The sequence below is a fragment of the Bactrocera neohumeralis genome, chromosome 5 (genome assembly GCF_024586455.1).
Source record: "Bactrocera neohumeralis isolate Rockhampton chromosome 5, APGP_CSIRO_Bneo_wtdbg2-racon-allhic-juicebox.fasta_v2, whole genome shotgun sequence".
In the NCBI taxonomy this organism is placed as follows: Eukaryota; Metazoa; Arthropoda; class Insecta; order Diptera; family Tephritidae; genus Bactrocera; species Bactrocera neohumeralis.
The window spans coordinates 9,792,648-9,806,985 of record NC_065922.1 but is presented as its reverse complement, the minus strand read 5'-3'; the positions used below and the strand labels follow the sequence as shown (position 1 = coordinate 9,806,985).

The 14,338-nt window shown below is 34.9% G+C and overlaps 1 protein-coding gene across 1 annotated transcript in view; it reads right to left on the bottom strand.

The window, feature by feature from the left end:
• The window catches only part of LOC126759107 (uncharacterized), a 35,507-nt gene extending 26,824 nt beyond the window's left edge, over positions 1 to 8,683 (bottom strand). Inside the window, exon 1 of the mRNA XM_050473725.1 lies at positions 8,665 to 8,683. The gene's annotated coding sequence lies outside the window, so the exon portion shown is untranslated. The remainder of the gene's footprint in view (positions 1 to 8,664) is intronic.
• Positions 8,684 to 14,338: the final 5,655 nt, after the last annotated feature.

Here is a 14,338-nt window from a genome sequence, read left to right as displayed (position 1 = left end):
TTTCCTGACGGTTTTCAAGCACCATAACCTTCACTTTTTTAATATTTTCATCAGTTGAAGGGGTCGAAGGTCGTCCAGAACCGTAAAGAAACTAGTTGACAGAATTACAATTTCTGGGTGCTTTTTTGTCACAAAGTATACCCTGTTCAGTGTATAGAAATAAATAGACAAATCAAAACCAAAGCTTGGTCAGAATTTATCCCGTAACAGGGTCTTCACAAAAGCACATAATCCAATAATACACATTACGGTACCGAGCTCATCTGTCATCTTCAATTAGTAATAAGTGTGGACAATAGTCCGCGCGACAGCATGTGATCTCACATATAATAGCGTCAATTAAAGTAGACGGATGTGCGTGGATCACGTTTTTGCGGTAATTGCATTGAGCCTCCCTTTAGCACGTCACTCGAGTGTAGCTTTTACTGATATTGTACCGTTACAAATACATGCGCATGTTTTTTGTAATTATATTAGATTGCTTTCCTAGCATTTAGCTGGCCTTTGAACTTGAAAATATTTACAGCTCTACCAATCGCGCAACACAATGGCGCCCTTCAGTGCAATTGATCTGTTTTCAAAACATTTAGACGGGCGCGTATTTTAAGTGATTTCAAAACGCGAATCTTGCAATCGAGGCTTTACTGAAGCGTAACTAAAACGCAATTGCGCGAAAGCACTTCTAAGGTTTTTCTTTTGCATAACTAAATAATACCTTTCCCATGCGCGAGTTTCTGCTGCAATATTAAGTGTAGTATTTATTATGCTGTACTACAAAGTAATTCGCGTGTTTGGGTTATTAGTAGGGTGAGCGGCCTAATTTTGAGCATGTGAAATAGAAGGGTATCAAGTATGCTAGAAATATACATATGTGCTAGAGGCTTTGGCAGGGAACTAAGGAATCTGATCGTATATTTATATTATAAAAACAAAATCATAGTCAAAAAATATTTATTGTCTGTGAGTTTCTGCGAGTTTCTGTCAAAATGAGATTTTGTGAACTCTTAAAGGATTTATGACTGGATTGAATTTAATTTAATCGGGCAACGTTAGAAATATTATATTCTCAGTAGTATTTCTTGGAGGATGGAGTCATGTGTAGAAGTTCACGCAAGTGAGGAAAGTTCTCTGAGCAGCTCACGAATTCCAGTCTTAAATCAAGTATCCTCTGGGTAGCCAAAGAATATCCGTTTGGAGGCAAGCTAAAGTGAAAAGGCGAATTATCCCTACCCAGGGTTGTGCGCTGGGTTTGGCACCCGCTATGTGAAAAAAGCCCCCATTAAAAGAAAACAACTGCCTTTCGTGCTGTTGTAAACTCTACTACAGCCCCGTAAGAAAAATACTATTTATTCTAACTCATACTCTCTACCTAGAAAAACAATCGCCTTATTTGTGAGATGAAAAAAAGGAAAGACATAAACTTCAACTTCATATGAGAACTTTATTTTGATCGATTTGTAGAGAAAAGGACGTACGAAAATTTTCATATGAAAATCTCAAAAACTGAGGGTAGTCCCTCGCATTTATATAGACAGACGGATGGACAGACGGATCTTTAATATATGTGACCTAGTCTACGAAAAGGGAGTTAACGTGCGAAAACTAGTTTTCTGGGAAAAACTGTTAAAAATAATCGTCAGTTTCTCGGTATCTCATTAATTGTTCTCCTTTTTTTGACACCTAAGCCCCCTTTCCGTAGACCAGGTCACATGTATATACTTTATAGAATCTTCGTCGTTTGATTGTTGCAAAATTCGTGATAAACTTAATATACCTCCATAAACTGTGGAAGTACACAGATGCTTATCAAAATAAGGATTAAGCTTCTGCTCTTGACTTTTTTTGAATGAACCACCTCTATGTGATAGACTCTGCTCCGGACATCTGTAGTATTTCTATTAAAAGTTATAATTCAATTCAATAATGATGAGCTTTAGCATGAGAAAGGAAAGTCTTCAAACCACGTATGAAAACGTAAGACTTGTGAGACTTCAGATAAAGATCTTTCACAAATCTAATTTAAATCCATATATTTATAATCTACTATTAGTATTACTAATGTAAACTTAAATAAATAATAAATAAAAAATTATAAAAAATAAATTTTTCTGTAAATGACAAGGATCTTGAAGTAGCTAAAAAGCTCATTGGAAGACTCTCTAGACAAAATTAAGTATTTTGATATTAATTGTTAATATGTAGCAGGTCAATTGAAAAATACCCGGCCCTACATTAAACCATATTAGAATTTAAATCATACATATGCTATTTAGTCAGCCCTAACCTTAATATACATATTTAAAAGCTGTCGGATCACTAGTTTGTATATTTAAAAGCTGTCGGCTTGTCGTGAATTATTTCATTCTGAGTGAAACAACTTTTGTGGTTGTGAAAAATTGGATAAAAAAGATATTTAACGTTTGATAAAATTTTGCTTTTTGAAAGGAAAAAATACAGTTGAAGCAAAAACTTGGCTTGGTGACGAATTTGACTGCATCAGGAAAAACAACCATGAAGGATTGGTATGCTAAGTTTAGACATAATGAAATGAGCACCGAAGATAGTGAACGCTGAGGACGCCCAAACAGGGTTGTTACCGACGAAAACATAAAATAAATCTATCAAATATTTTGGATGACCGCAGAGTGAAGTTGTTCGAGATATAAGGAGCTCTAAAAAGATCAACTGAATGTGTATATGATATCGTTTATGAATATTTGGGAAAGCTCTGTGCAAAGTGGGTCGTGCTCACTTTTGACCAAACACAATGACGAGTTTATGATTCGGAACAGTGTTTTGAGATATTCAAACGTAATGAACCCGAGTTTATGCATCGATATGTGACACGGATGAATCGTGGCTACAACACATCACTCCGAAGTCCAATCGACTGTCAACCTAGTGGAATGCATACAATGAACCCGTTGCAAACCATGGAAAAATGCATTAGTCGGCTGACAAAGTCATGCCGTTTGTATTTTGTGATACGCATGGGATGATTTAAAAAAGGAAACACAATCAACAGCGACTTTTACAAAGCCTTGTTGAACCGTTTGAAGACGAAATCGCTGAAAAACGGTCTCATTTAAAGAAAAAGAAAGTGCTTTTCACCAAAACAATGCATCGTGTCACACGTTAGTGAAAACGATAGCAAAAATCTATGATTTGGGGTTCGCATCCATTGTATTTTGCATATCTGGCCCCAACAACTATTCCCTATTTTCTGATCTTTAAAGTTTGCTCGCTAGGAAGAAATTTTCATCAAATGAAGAGGGGGTCGCCGAAACTGTGGCCTATTTAAAAGCAAAGGAAAAGTCGTACTACAAAAGTGGTATCGAAAAGTTGGTGAGTGTATCACTCTTTTGATTAAAAATATAAATTTTGCCAAAAAAATCTGTTTTACTATGGCAAGCCGGGGACTTTTCAATTGACCTGTTATGTTATTGATAACTAGGTGTTGCCTTGAAGTTTCTTTGTCCGATATATGAAAACTCTAAAAATTGTTTTTAGTTCGGTTAACGGCTGAATCGATTTGGCTGAAATTGGTGGGGAAGTAGCTTAGAACCAGAGTAAGGACATAGGATACCTTTTATCTCTTTATTTCAAAAAATAAACATTTTTTCAAAATTTGAATATTTCATTTCTTAACTGCAGTCTAATAATATTATATTTAAAACTATATCATAGTATTTAATTCAAGTTTAAATATTAAACAATTTTCAAAAACATTATTTCTAAATTAATAATCGATCACCCTAGTACAAATTTTGTATATTAATTGTTTTAAAAACGTGTAAGTTTCTTACTGCGTTATAAATTATAATAATTAAGCTACTGTTGAGTTTTGTATCACCGGCATCGTGTGCAACAACAACAGCAACAATAGCAATATAAACAAATAGCCAATCCTAATCGTAAACATATACATACATACATATGTGAATAGGTATATATGTACATATGTACCTGTATGTCTGTAATCATTCGTACGAGTATTGACTGTTGCTATCAGTTGCTAAACGCAAAAGCGCCAGTCGAACCGGTTTCTGATTTTTGTTGTGCACTAAAGTGCATACATATCTACATTAAAAATATATACAAACATATCAATACGTATTATTTTCAATTAATTACTGATTTTATAAACTGTTTATATATAATTCGGAGCAAACCGCATTGGAATTCCCCAAAATTTCAATTTTCAAGAAAAAAGGCAATCAATGTCACAGACCAGTTAAATTCGAAGTATTGTAACTGCAATATTCTTAGAAACAAAAATTAACAAGAAGTCTGTTTGTATGTTTGCAATAAGGTCGATGAAATCGGACAGCATCAGTAATTACGTAGGTAAACACAGACACACGCTTACGCCAATATTAAATAAACTAGCAGTTTCTAATTTTACGCTTTCTGAGGACAATGTGGGTATGACTTAGTGTACATACGTACCTACATATGTATGTACATAATCTTTGTAGCACCCTTGACAGCTAAAAAACTGCTTCGGTCATTAGCCAATACAAACTACTTTGATTTGATAGGGTTTATTAACCTAGAGTGCGTCTGTTTGGACATAGCTTATATGTATGTGCATATTTGTATTGATTGCGCTTATTATTATTATTATTGTGCATACCATTTTTGCGAACAATCGTGCAAATGCTTACTCTATTTCGTTACCAATTTTAGTTGTTGATTACTTCGGCCCACAAAATACAAAAGTATTTCTCGATAATTTCACGACGAAGCATTCTACTCCTAGATATTAATCATTTCGGCTTTTAAACACGGAATTAAAGGAGCCTCGAGTTTGAAACTAAGCACACCAACACCTTACGAAATGGTGATCGTTACTTTGTACTAAAGTTTCAGAGCTTAGAGGCCATGTATTAAAAATGTCTACAGAGTAAAGTAAAGGCACCAAAACTCTTTGCTCTGGACCCAGCGTGGTATAATTTTATGTCAGAAATAAGTTAATGTCTGCCCCGGAGTACCATAGTTTAGGAAGGATCCCACTTGAACAGATGTAAAAGCTGGTGCTTGGTGATAATCAAAACTCCTACATATACGAGGTGTGTTCAAAAAGTATCGCGAATTTTGAATTTTCGCGGGTTACGTATATTCGAATTTCGAATTTTTTGTGGCGTTATGTTGGTACTCATGTCTCTCATTTATGCCGACAAGATCGGTCATTTTGAATGTTCATTTAATTGTTGACATGTGTTTTGCTTGCACGTGTTTTAGATCGTCTTCGATTTTTACCTATTCAAAAAAATGGATCAAAGAACCTGTATCAAATTTTGTGTGAAAAACGAAATTAAGTGCGCGGATGCATTCCGAATGCTGACTGTGGCATACGGAGAAGCTACCTTGGACCGTAGCAACGTTTATCGGTGGTACAAAATGTTCTCAGAAGGCCGAGAAGATGTGAACGACGAAGAGCGTGCCGGACGCCCGAGCACTTCAACTACAGACGAAAAAATTAATGAAGTGGAGAAAATGCTGACAGTTGTCTTCGATTGCAGGGGCGTGGTGCATCATGAGTTCTTGCCACAGGGAAGAACGGTCAATAAGGAATATTAACTGTAAGTTATGCGCAATTTGCGCGAAGCAATCCTCCAGAAACGCCCGGATTTGTGGAAGAGCAAAAATTGGCTTTTGCTACCCGATAACGCCCCTGCTCACACATCGTTGCTTGTGCGCGACTTTTTGGCCAAAAACAAAACACTAATGATGCCGCAGCCACCATATTCCCCAGATCTGGCCCCCTGTGACTTTTTCTTGTTCCCTAAACTGAAGAGGCCCATGAAAGGACGACGTTACGCTTCTCTTGACGAGATAAAGACGGCATCGAAGGAAGAGCTGAAGAAGATAAAAAAAAATGGATTTTTTAAAGTGCTTCGAAGATTGGAAAAACCGTTGGCACAAGTGTATAATATCTCATGGGGATTACTTTGAAGAGGACAAAATAGATATTCATGAATAAATAAATAATTTTTGAAAAAACACAAAATTCGCGATACTTTTTGAACACACGCAGATCGTCAAAGAGGTTGCAGGACTGATACTCGCATCAAAGGTAAATAAATAGAAGTCGGATCCTCCGGTAAGCTGTGGACGACCAAAACTTTGTAATGAGCAACTTTACTAGATATGAATCACGAGATTCACACAGATCGTCGAAATGTTTTGAGCCTACGTCAAATTTAATAAGGCATCTAATATCAATCCCAGCCAAGTTTGTCGAAGGTATGTCTACTGAAACGTTTCAACCTTACTGCGCACGGTAGAGAAGAAAGTTACCAGATGATTCCACCACCGCAATATTTTTTTCGAATGTCAAGAATCGATTCTTAATCGACTTCGACTACTGAAGATCGATTCCGAAAAATCGATTATTTTACGAGAAAACTCAATTTTCGAGTAGAATCCGAATCGAGTTTACCATCCCTACTGGCAGCCATCGTGCACATATAATAACCTCCGCAGAATAACCACCAAAAAAAAAATGATTTTTTTTCATGTAATTTATATGGAAAACAGAAAATGAAATCTCTTAATATTAATATTAAGAGCTCATCTTTTGAGTGACCCGAAAGTTTTTAGCCTGTTTTTGTTGAAAAAAGGTTGCCTCAGAATGACACGCCCTAATATATATACTTATATACTACTGTGTTTTTCGAATCGGTAAATTTTGGTTTCTTTAATTTGGCAGTGCTGTTAGTGACATCTAACTAGGCTCTAAAAGTGAATTCTTCGATTTTTACTATGTCTGAATCCATTAACAAAGAAGTGCGATAATGCACCATCTCATACTGCATTGGTAATTCGTGATCATTTCGCCACATCTGCAACCACCGCATTCGCCTGATTTATTTTCGTCTAACTTCTGGCTATTCAGCAAGTTCAAATGACCACTCCGAGGACACCGTTTTGACTCAATTGAGGATATAAAAGCTGAATCGAAGAAGGCTCTGATGGCCATCATGACGGAGGATTTTTCCAAGCGCTATACTGACTGGAAAATTCGTTGGCACAAGTTTTGCAGATAGGGGATTTTTTGAAGGAGATGGAATGGACAAAATTCACCTTTCAATTTGATCACATTAGTACATACATGTATGAAGGAAGCTGCCACTACCTTGAAGGCGCTTAAGATTGTTAAGACAGTGTTTTGGTAGATATATTTTTGGGAAATGTTGACAGCACAGTATTTTTAAAAATGCTAGCTTTCTTTAATTATTTGAATACTGTAGTGGATTACTAATTTTCCCTTTCCTTTTTTAAATTATTCTTTACCCTATACCAATCAAAGTTTTCGCGGATAGTTCAAAGAAGATAAGGCAATTTTTAACAATATAATAACAAAAATGTAATAGCTTTTGCGGACATTTTTAAAATTTCTACAAGAATTACGCAATCAAGAGTATCTTTCTAAAAATCTAGCTGGCAGATAACAATTCGAATAGGTTGGGCTAACATGCATATTTGCCATTTTATCTGTAAAACAGACCACTTGTTAGTTTGAAAACATGATTATTTATATTCAAAGAGTCTTATTTGTAGTATAAGCACATGCCATAGTATATTCTTAATTATACGAACGAAAACATGTTCGTGATAGTTTTGGCAATAATATCGAAATTTCTTAGAATAATATATTTTTGTAATATAAGTATGTATATGTATGCGTTTAGATGAAAGTGACAGTGTAAGAATACATATATACAGCCATACAAAATTATGCATACATACATATGTATGTGTAATAACCTAGCGAAGGTTATAGTGAACTTTCTACAAGAAAAACATTTCCCAGTAATGAAAAATGTTTAGCTTAATTTTCATAGTTTCCCATACAAATAGCATGTAAAACATATATTTTCATTAAAAAGTACCCAAACCTTTTAACTGTTTATGCTTAAACATTTTTCAGAACTTTTGAATTGAAAAAAATTTCCCTCAGCGGCAATTTTTACAATTGTGGGGATATTTTTTTTTGTATGTAGGTAAAAATCTTTTGTCATAGCATTTAAATTAAAATAAAATCTTAAAAAATATCCCTCAGGGGAAATTTGTGCAATCAAAAAATTCATATACTTAGCAGTTTTCAAAAATTACACGTAAAAATCTTTTTTCATATTTTATATACCCAAAATTGTTTAACTTTGTATGCTTAGCAATGTTACTTTACTTTTAAATTATAAAAATTTCCCTAAGCGGAATTTTTACAGTTGTATAGAAATTTTTTCTCTGTATATAGGTCCATCGTAAATGGTCTTTTTTTTAATATTTCAAAAATTTGTTAAAAATATCCCTCAATGGGAAATTTTACAAATAAAAAATTCGTATAATTAAAAGCTTTACAAAATGAAAAAATTTAAACATAGTTACAAATGTTACTTTTCTTTTGAATTTTAAAAAATTTCCCTCAACGGGATTTTTTCAATTGCAGAAATATTTTTTTTTCTGTATACTATATAGTTCCAATCATCTGTTTTTGTAATATTTCAAATTTTTTTGAAAAATATCCCTCAAGTGGAAATTTTACAATTGCAAAATTCGTATACTTCAAAGCTTTAATAAATAAAGAAAATGTAAATATAATTAGAAATTTTCATATTAACAAAAATATTCCTTGCTGGAACTTTTTTCTCTGCTCACCCTAATGTTCCTGCTTATAGTATTGAGTACAGATGTGAGAAAATAATATTTTCGGGTCTGTGCACACTTTTTGATTTAGCACTTTTATAATGACGAAAGAATTTCCGCTTTCATTTATAGTTTGCCCGCACAAATATTGTGGTTAACGCGCATAAATCAAGCAAATCAACTATATTGGACGATAATGTCAAAATGTCAAAGGCAGCAAATCTTTGCTTCAGATAATTGAACTCAATTGGTGTGATAATCGCTTACATGTGAAAATTTAGTGGCGTTTTGTTAATTTAATTAAAATTTTCACAAATTTTTTTATTTTATTTTACGAAAACTGACCTTTCATTTATAAATAGACACTTACATATGTACATAAACACATGTAAGCGGGTGACTCGCATAAAATGCTATACGAAGTGAGTCAATTTACGCTCTTCTTCAACAATTTTTTATGAAAATTTCTCACGTTTAATTTTATTGCAATACAATTTCAGCTTAAATGCTTTTCGTTCACTCGAAATTCTAAGAAAATTGCACGCACTGCCGCACAAAACCACAGACTATTGGCCGTTTCGCGTTTTATGCCAGTCACATAACTTTTGTTTAAGTTTTAACGGCAAACGAAAGCACACATATTATCATTTTTTTCTCTTTTATTTGTTATTGTATATTTTTGTTTTAATTTTGAAGAGTTTTGCAGTATAAACTCAACGCCGCCACTTGACAACAATCATGCGGAAATAATTTACATACATAGAAATGCACTTTTTCACATTTTATAAAAATTATTTGCACAAATGTAGAACTTGCAGTTTATATAAATATTTTTAATTATTTTCTTTAATCAATTTATATTTATTATTTTCTTTTAAATATTCGTTTGAAATTGCGTTGTTCACTATTCGCAGCAAACTGTGGGCGCGTTTCGCCCAATTGTTTATACGAGTACAAAATAGATTGCCATTGTGTGTTTGTTTGCTTACAACAACGTTTTTTAAAAACAAAATTACTAAATTTAGTTTTTTTTGTTGCACGAATACACATACTAGCATAAAAATATTCACCCAGCCGCAAAGAGTAGCAGTAGCGGACTAGTTTAATTTGAACTACTTTGAAATTAATGCTCATGTTTCAACGTTCTTTGGCTTCATTTTTGTCATGCCCACGCAGGAATTGTCTTCCAGTTAAAACTAAACAAGAAAAAGCGGTTGCATCGAAAGGGTTATAATATTCCTTTCACATATACAAAATATTCCTTAAAGGAACTTGATTAAGATCGTTCAGTTTGTATGGCAGCTATGTTCTATATTGGGCCTATTTGAGCAATTCCATAAAATGAGCAGCTTCTTGAGCGTCTCATTCTTCGCGGAGTGCCACTTATGATGAAAATAATGTATAACTTATAACTTTTGGGGAGGGAACTCTACTCTCTCTTTGTCACAATGTATATGTACATATATACGTATGTATATATTATAGGGTCTCCAACTTGTCCTTCCGGATATTAGAAACGTCGTGACAAACTTATACACTTTTTAGGGTATACAAGTTCAAACCGTAAGACATAGTTTCTAGGAACATAAAAAAATTCTAAGAGCGATCGCCCCTAAAAATGTATACCTAACTGTGTAAGTTTTGATGAGTACCAGCAAGAATTGTCCATTGACAGTTCGTTAGCGGCTTAAAAATATATAATCATTGCAATTTGTCGCCCAGCATTTTCGAAAACACTCATTAAAATCGAAATCTAGGGAATGCATTTAGTAAGCGACAGTTATACACCTACATTTGTATATAAGTTTGTGGATAGAACTTTCACCGAAAATTTGGAAAACTTTACAAGCTGGGAAAATAACCTCAGTCACCTTATAAAGAAAGAAGCTAAAAAGCAGTAACTCTCTGAAGAATCTAGCCAGAACGTAAAATTTTATGGTAATACTTGTATAGTTGATCTACATGTGAACTAGCTCACATATTGGATGATGGGTGCGGCATAGCTCACCTATTTTATTACATGCCATTGTCAAAAATCACTGTTAGCAAAATTTTATGGTCTACCTAACATCAAGCAATGACAAAGCTATCGTTTCAAGCTTTAACACTTACGGTATTCCTGAGTTAAGGTAACTCTTTTGGTGATATCAAACAGTATTACACCTTCCCTCTAGCTGAAAAATATACAAAAAATCTTAATAAAGCAAAGCAATTTTTTTTAATAAAAAACAATCGATTCAGACCTCTCTCGACTTCTTTTATATCTAATACTAGCAGCTCACTCCAGTTGCCATTCCACTTGGGGAAAGAGGACCATATATATATATTTACAATAAAATATTTTACAAATATTTTATTTCAAACAAATAAACAACCCAACCCTTCTTTATTATATTAATATAGATGAAGTTCCTTTCAGGCTCCCAATACACCGATTTCTATGGTAGGTCAAAAATAGATGAGAGTAATCGCTAATGAATATGTACTTATATACCACGAATGGATCTAATTGATCCATACTTTTACTTTATCTCCATATACAGGGTTTGTCCGGAAAGTTATAGGACTGATTTTCTTTCGCCGCGACTGTATTCGAAGCGTGCGCGCACTGACTGGATCCGATATAGGACGTTCCTAGCTAAAGAACAAGTGGCTAGTCAATTGTCTCCGAGCACCTGGAGAGTCCAAGACAAACATTTTCGCGCGACGTGCTTGTGTGAGTGGTGCAAGCCGAAAATTCAGGTCGCTGGTGAATGAGCAAATCCAAAGTGAAAATGATGCTCATTGCTTTTTTTGACATTATCGTTCACTATAAATTTGTTCCTCCTTGACAAACCGTCAACGCCAAGTTTTACGTAGAAGTCCTCAAGAGACTCAAACGAAGGGTCAATCGGGTCCGACAAGATATCGCAGGTAATTGGAAGTTGTACCACGACAACGCCCCAGCTCACACCGTCTTTCTTGTGAACAGCTACCTAACCAAGGCCGGCATCCCCACGCTACCGCAGCCGCCCTACAGCCCAGATGTGGTCCCGGACTTTTTTTGTTACCTTGCCTGAAAAGGCCGATGAAAGGGGATCCAAGGCTATTCCGCAGAATGCCTTCCGTGCCTTAGAAATCGCGCTGGCGGTGCTGCATCGACGCAGAAGGAGCCTGTTTTGAAAGTTTTTAAAGAATTGTATCGATTGGTTCAATAAATGATTGTAAATCGACTCAGTCCAATTACTTTTCGGACAAAGCCTGTAATGTCTACATCGTTCTCTATTCATTAATTTAGCTTTAAACTGTAATGTAGTGTTTTGGATTTTGAGTTAGATATATTAGTGAAACTAGACAGTCATACTATATATATTGTATTCACATGATTTTTATATCTAATTTTTACACTTAATATCTTTTCAAAATTAAAATAAAATATTTTGGTAGTATCTTCAATTTGTATATTCGCTAGATCTTATTACTTTTGGAATACGTGACAGATAATAATGCTTTATCTAGTACACCACAGCCATAAGACTGCCCCCATTTTTCTCTGTTAGGTACATAAACGTATTTGCGTCTTTGTAGACTTTCAAGAGAATCTAAAATTAAATTTTGAATGCGTCAATAAGCAATTGTCTTTGTTTCATTCACCGGGTTTGTGTTTTTCAAGATAAAATATAGGATATACCAACTATATAAGTATGTTTAAGTACACAGTCTATATATGTACATATGTGTATTAAGGCTGCATGTAAACATATATAATATACTAACCTTAATCTGCATTTTTCTAGACAAATTTTATTTATTTCAGCTCGTTTTGAAGAAACGAAAACGAGTCTAGTAAAAAGAAATTATTTTTTTTGTAATAGATGTCTTTAGTAATCTCTATCTCGAATCGTATAAGTTTGATAGAGATTTATACTACATATATGGCCGGTGTGGCATATTTTGGTATGCGTTTGGTGAGATTGGCAGAGAATCATCCACTATAAACTGCTTTTCTACGGGCAAACTCTTAACTAGAACCTGTACGGTCAACAATTGAACCGTCTGAAATGAGATAAAAGCAGCCGGCTATGGTCAATAGGAGACGAATTGTGTTCTGTTATGACAACGTCAAGCCACACATATCGATAGTGATTCCACAGAAGAACCTCGATCTGGGTTAAGATGCATCCAACTTATAGTGCGTACCTGTCACCAAGTGATTACTTCCTGTTCCTGCTTATAGCGAATGTTTTTGCAGATGAAAAATTCGACTCAAAAGCAGCTTGTGAACATAGATACCGTTTTTTTGGTTTTACGAATGAAGGTTTCTATGAGAGAGGCGTTATTAAATTACTAAAGTGGCAATTTTCACTTAAATCGGATCATTTGCTAAATATTACATTTATCTTTTATTGCAAAAATAATGGATTTCATTAATTAAAGTTAGAAAATAAATATAAATATATATATTTTATAGAATAAATAGTACCAGTTGTTCAAACAAAGAATTTGCAATGCAACCTTGAGCTAACATGTCGTCTGACGCAAGCACAATTGTGTTACGCTGCTTTCTTCTGTGGAGAAATACTATTTTCCGCGCAGTAAAACATTTTAATAACCCCATATATACCTTTCGTTACAACTCTTTAACTAGATAATCTCTTGTATCGACTTCAGTCCGATAAGTTGTTGTTGCTTTTCCATGTCTTTTTTTTTTTTGTTTTTGCCAATATAGCAGCGCCCGAAGACATCCAGCAGAGAAGTGGCGAATCGAAGACAGCTGATATATATTATGCAAGGAGCGTTCCAAAGTAAGCAGGACTTTTTGAATCTAGCGCCTCCTATTGGCGCCATCTACATATATGTCGACTGGTGCGTTAGAATCTGTTATCTTTATCGATTGTCCAATGAGAATTTCATAACATTTCATCGATTGGAAGTGAAATTATTGCGTTTTAAGTGTCAGTAAGTTTGTGTTATCGGTGCAAAAATGAGCTTCGAACAAAGAGCCAACATTCAGTTTGGTTTTAAAATTGGTAAAACTTTTACCGAAACATTTCAATTGATGAAACAAGTTTATGGCGATGATTGCCTATCCCGCAGCAGAGTGCATGAGTGGTTTCAACGTTTTCAAAGTGGTCGTGAGCATATAAATGACGATCAACATGTGGGCCAGTCAAAATCCGTGATCATCGGAAATTCCTTCGAAACTGTGCGTAAATTCATCAAAAATCAGCCGAAATCATCATTGAAATTCATGGAAATGGAATTGAACATCTCATCGATTTATTGCATTTTTACCGAACATTTGGGCTTATGAAAGGTGTGTGCACGGTTTGTTCCGCACAAATTGACTGACGACCAAAAATTGCTTAGAATCCAACATTCGTTTCGACGCTTGTGACCGATTATTTGGCCAAAAATCACATTTTAACCATTAACCACTGCCCTCAGCAAGGCTAGCCTCTCATTAATGATGATGCTCTTGACGGGCCACTGCCCTATTGGCATACACGCTGTAAGACTGGGAATCTTACCGGACGCCGCATGCAGAAGCTGCTTGGAAGAAGATGCAGTAGAAACTAGCCAGCACTTCCTTCTTGACTGCCCTGCTTTTGGGAGATCAAGACTTAGGCACTTGGGGGCACATACCTTCAGACATTGTATTGGATACTAAACGGTTTGCCGATCTCTAAGTCCGAACACGGGAGTT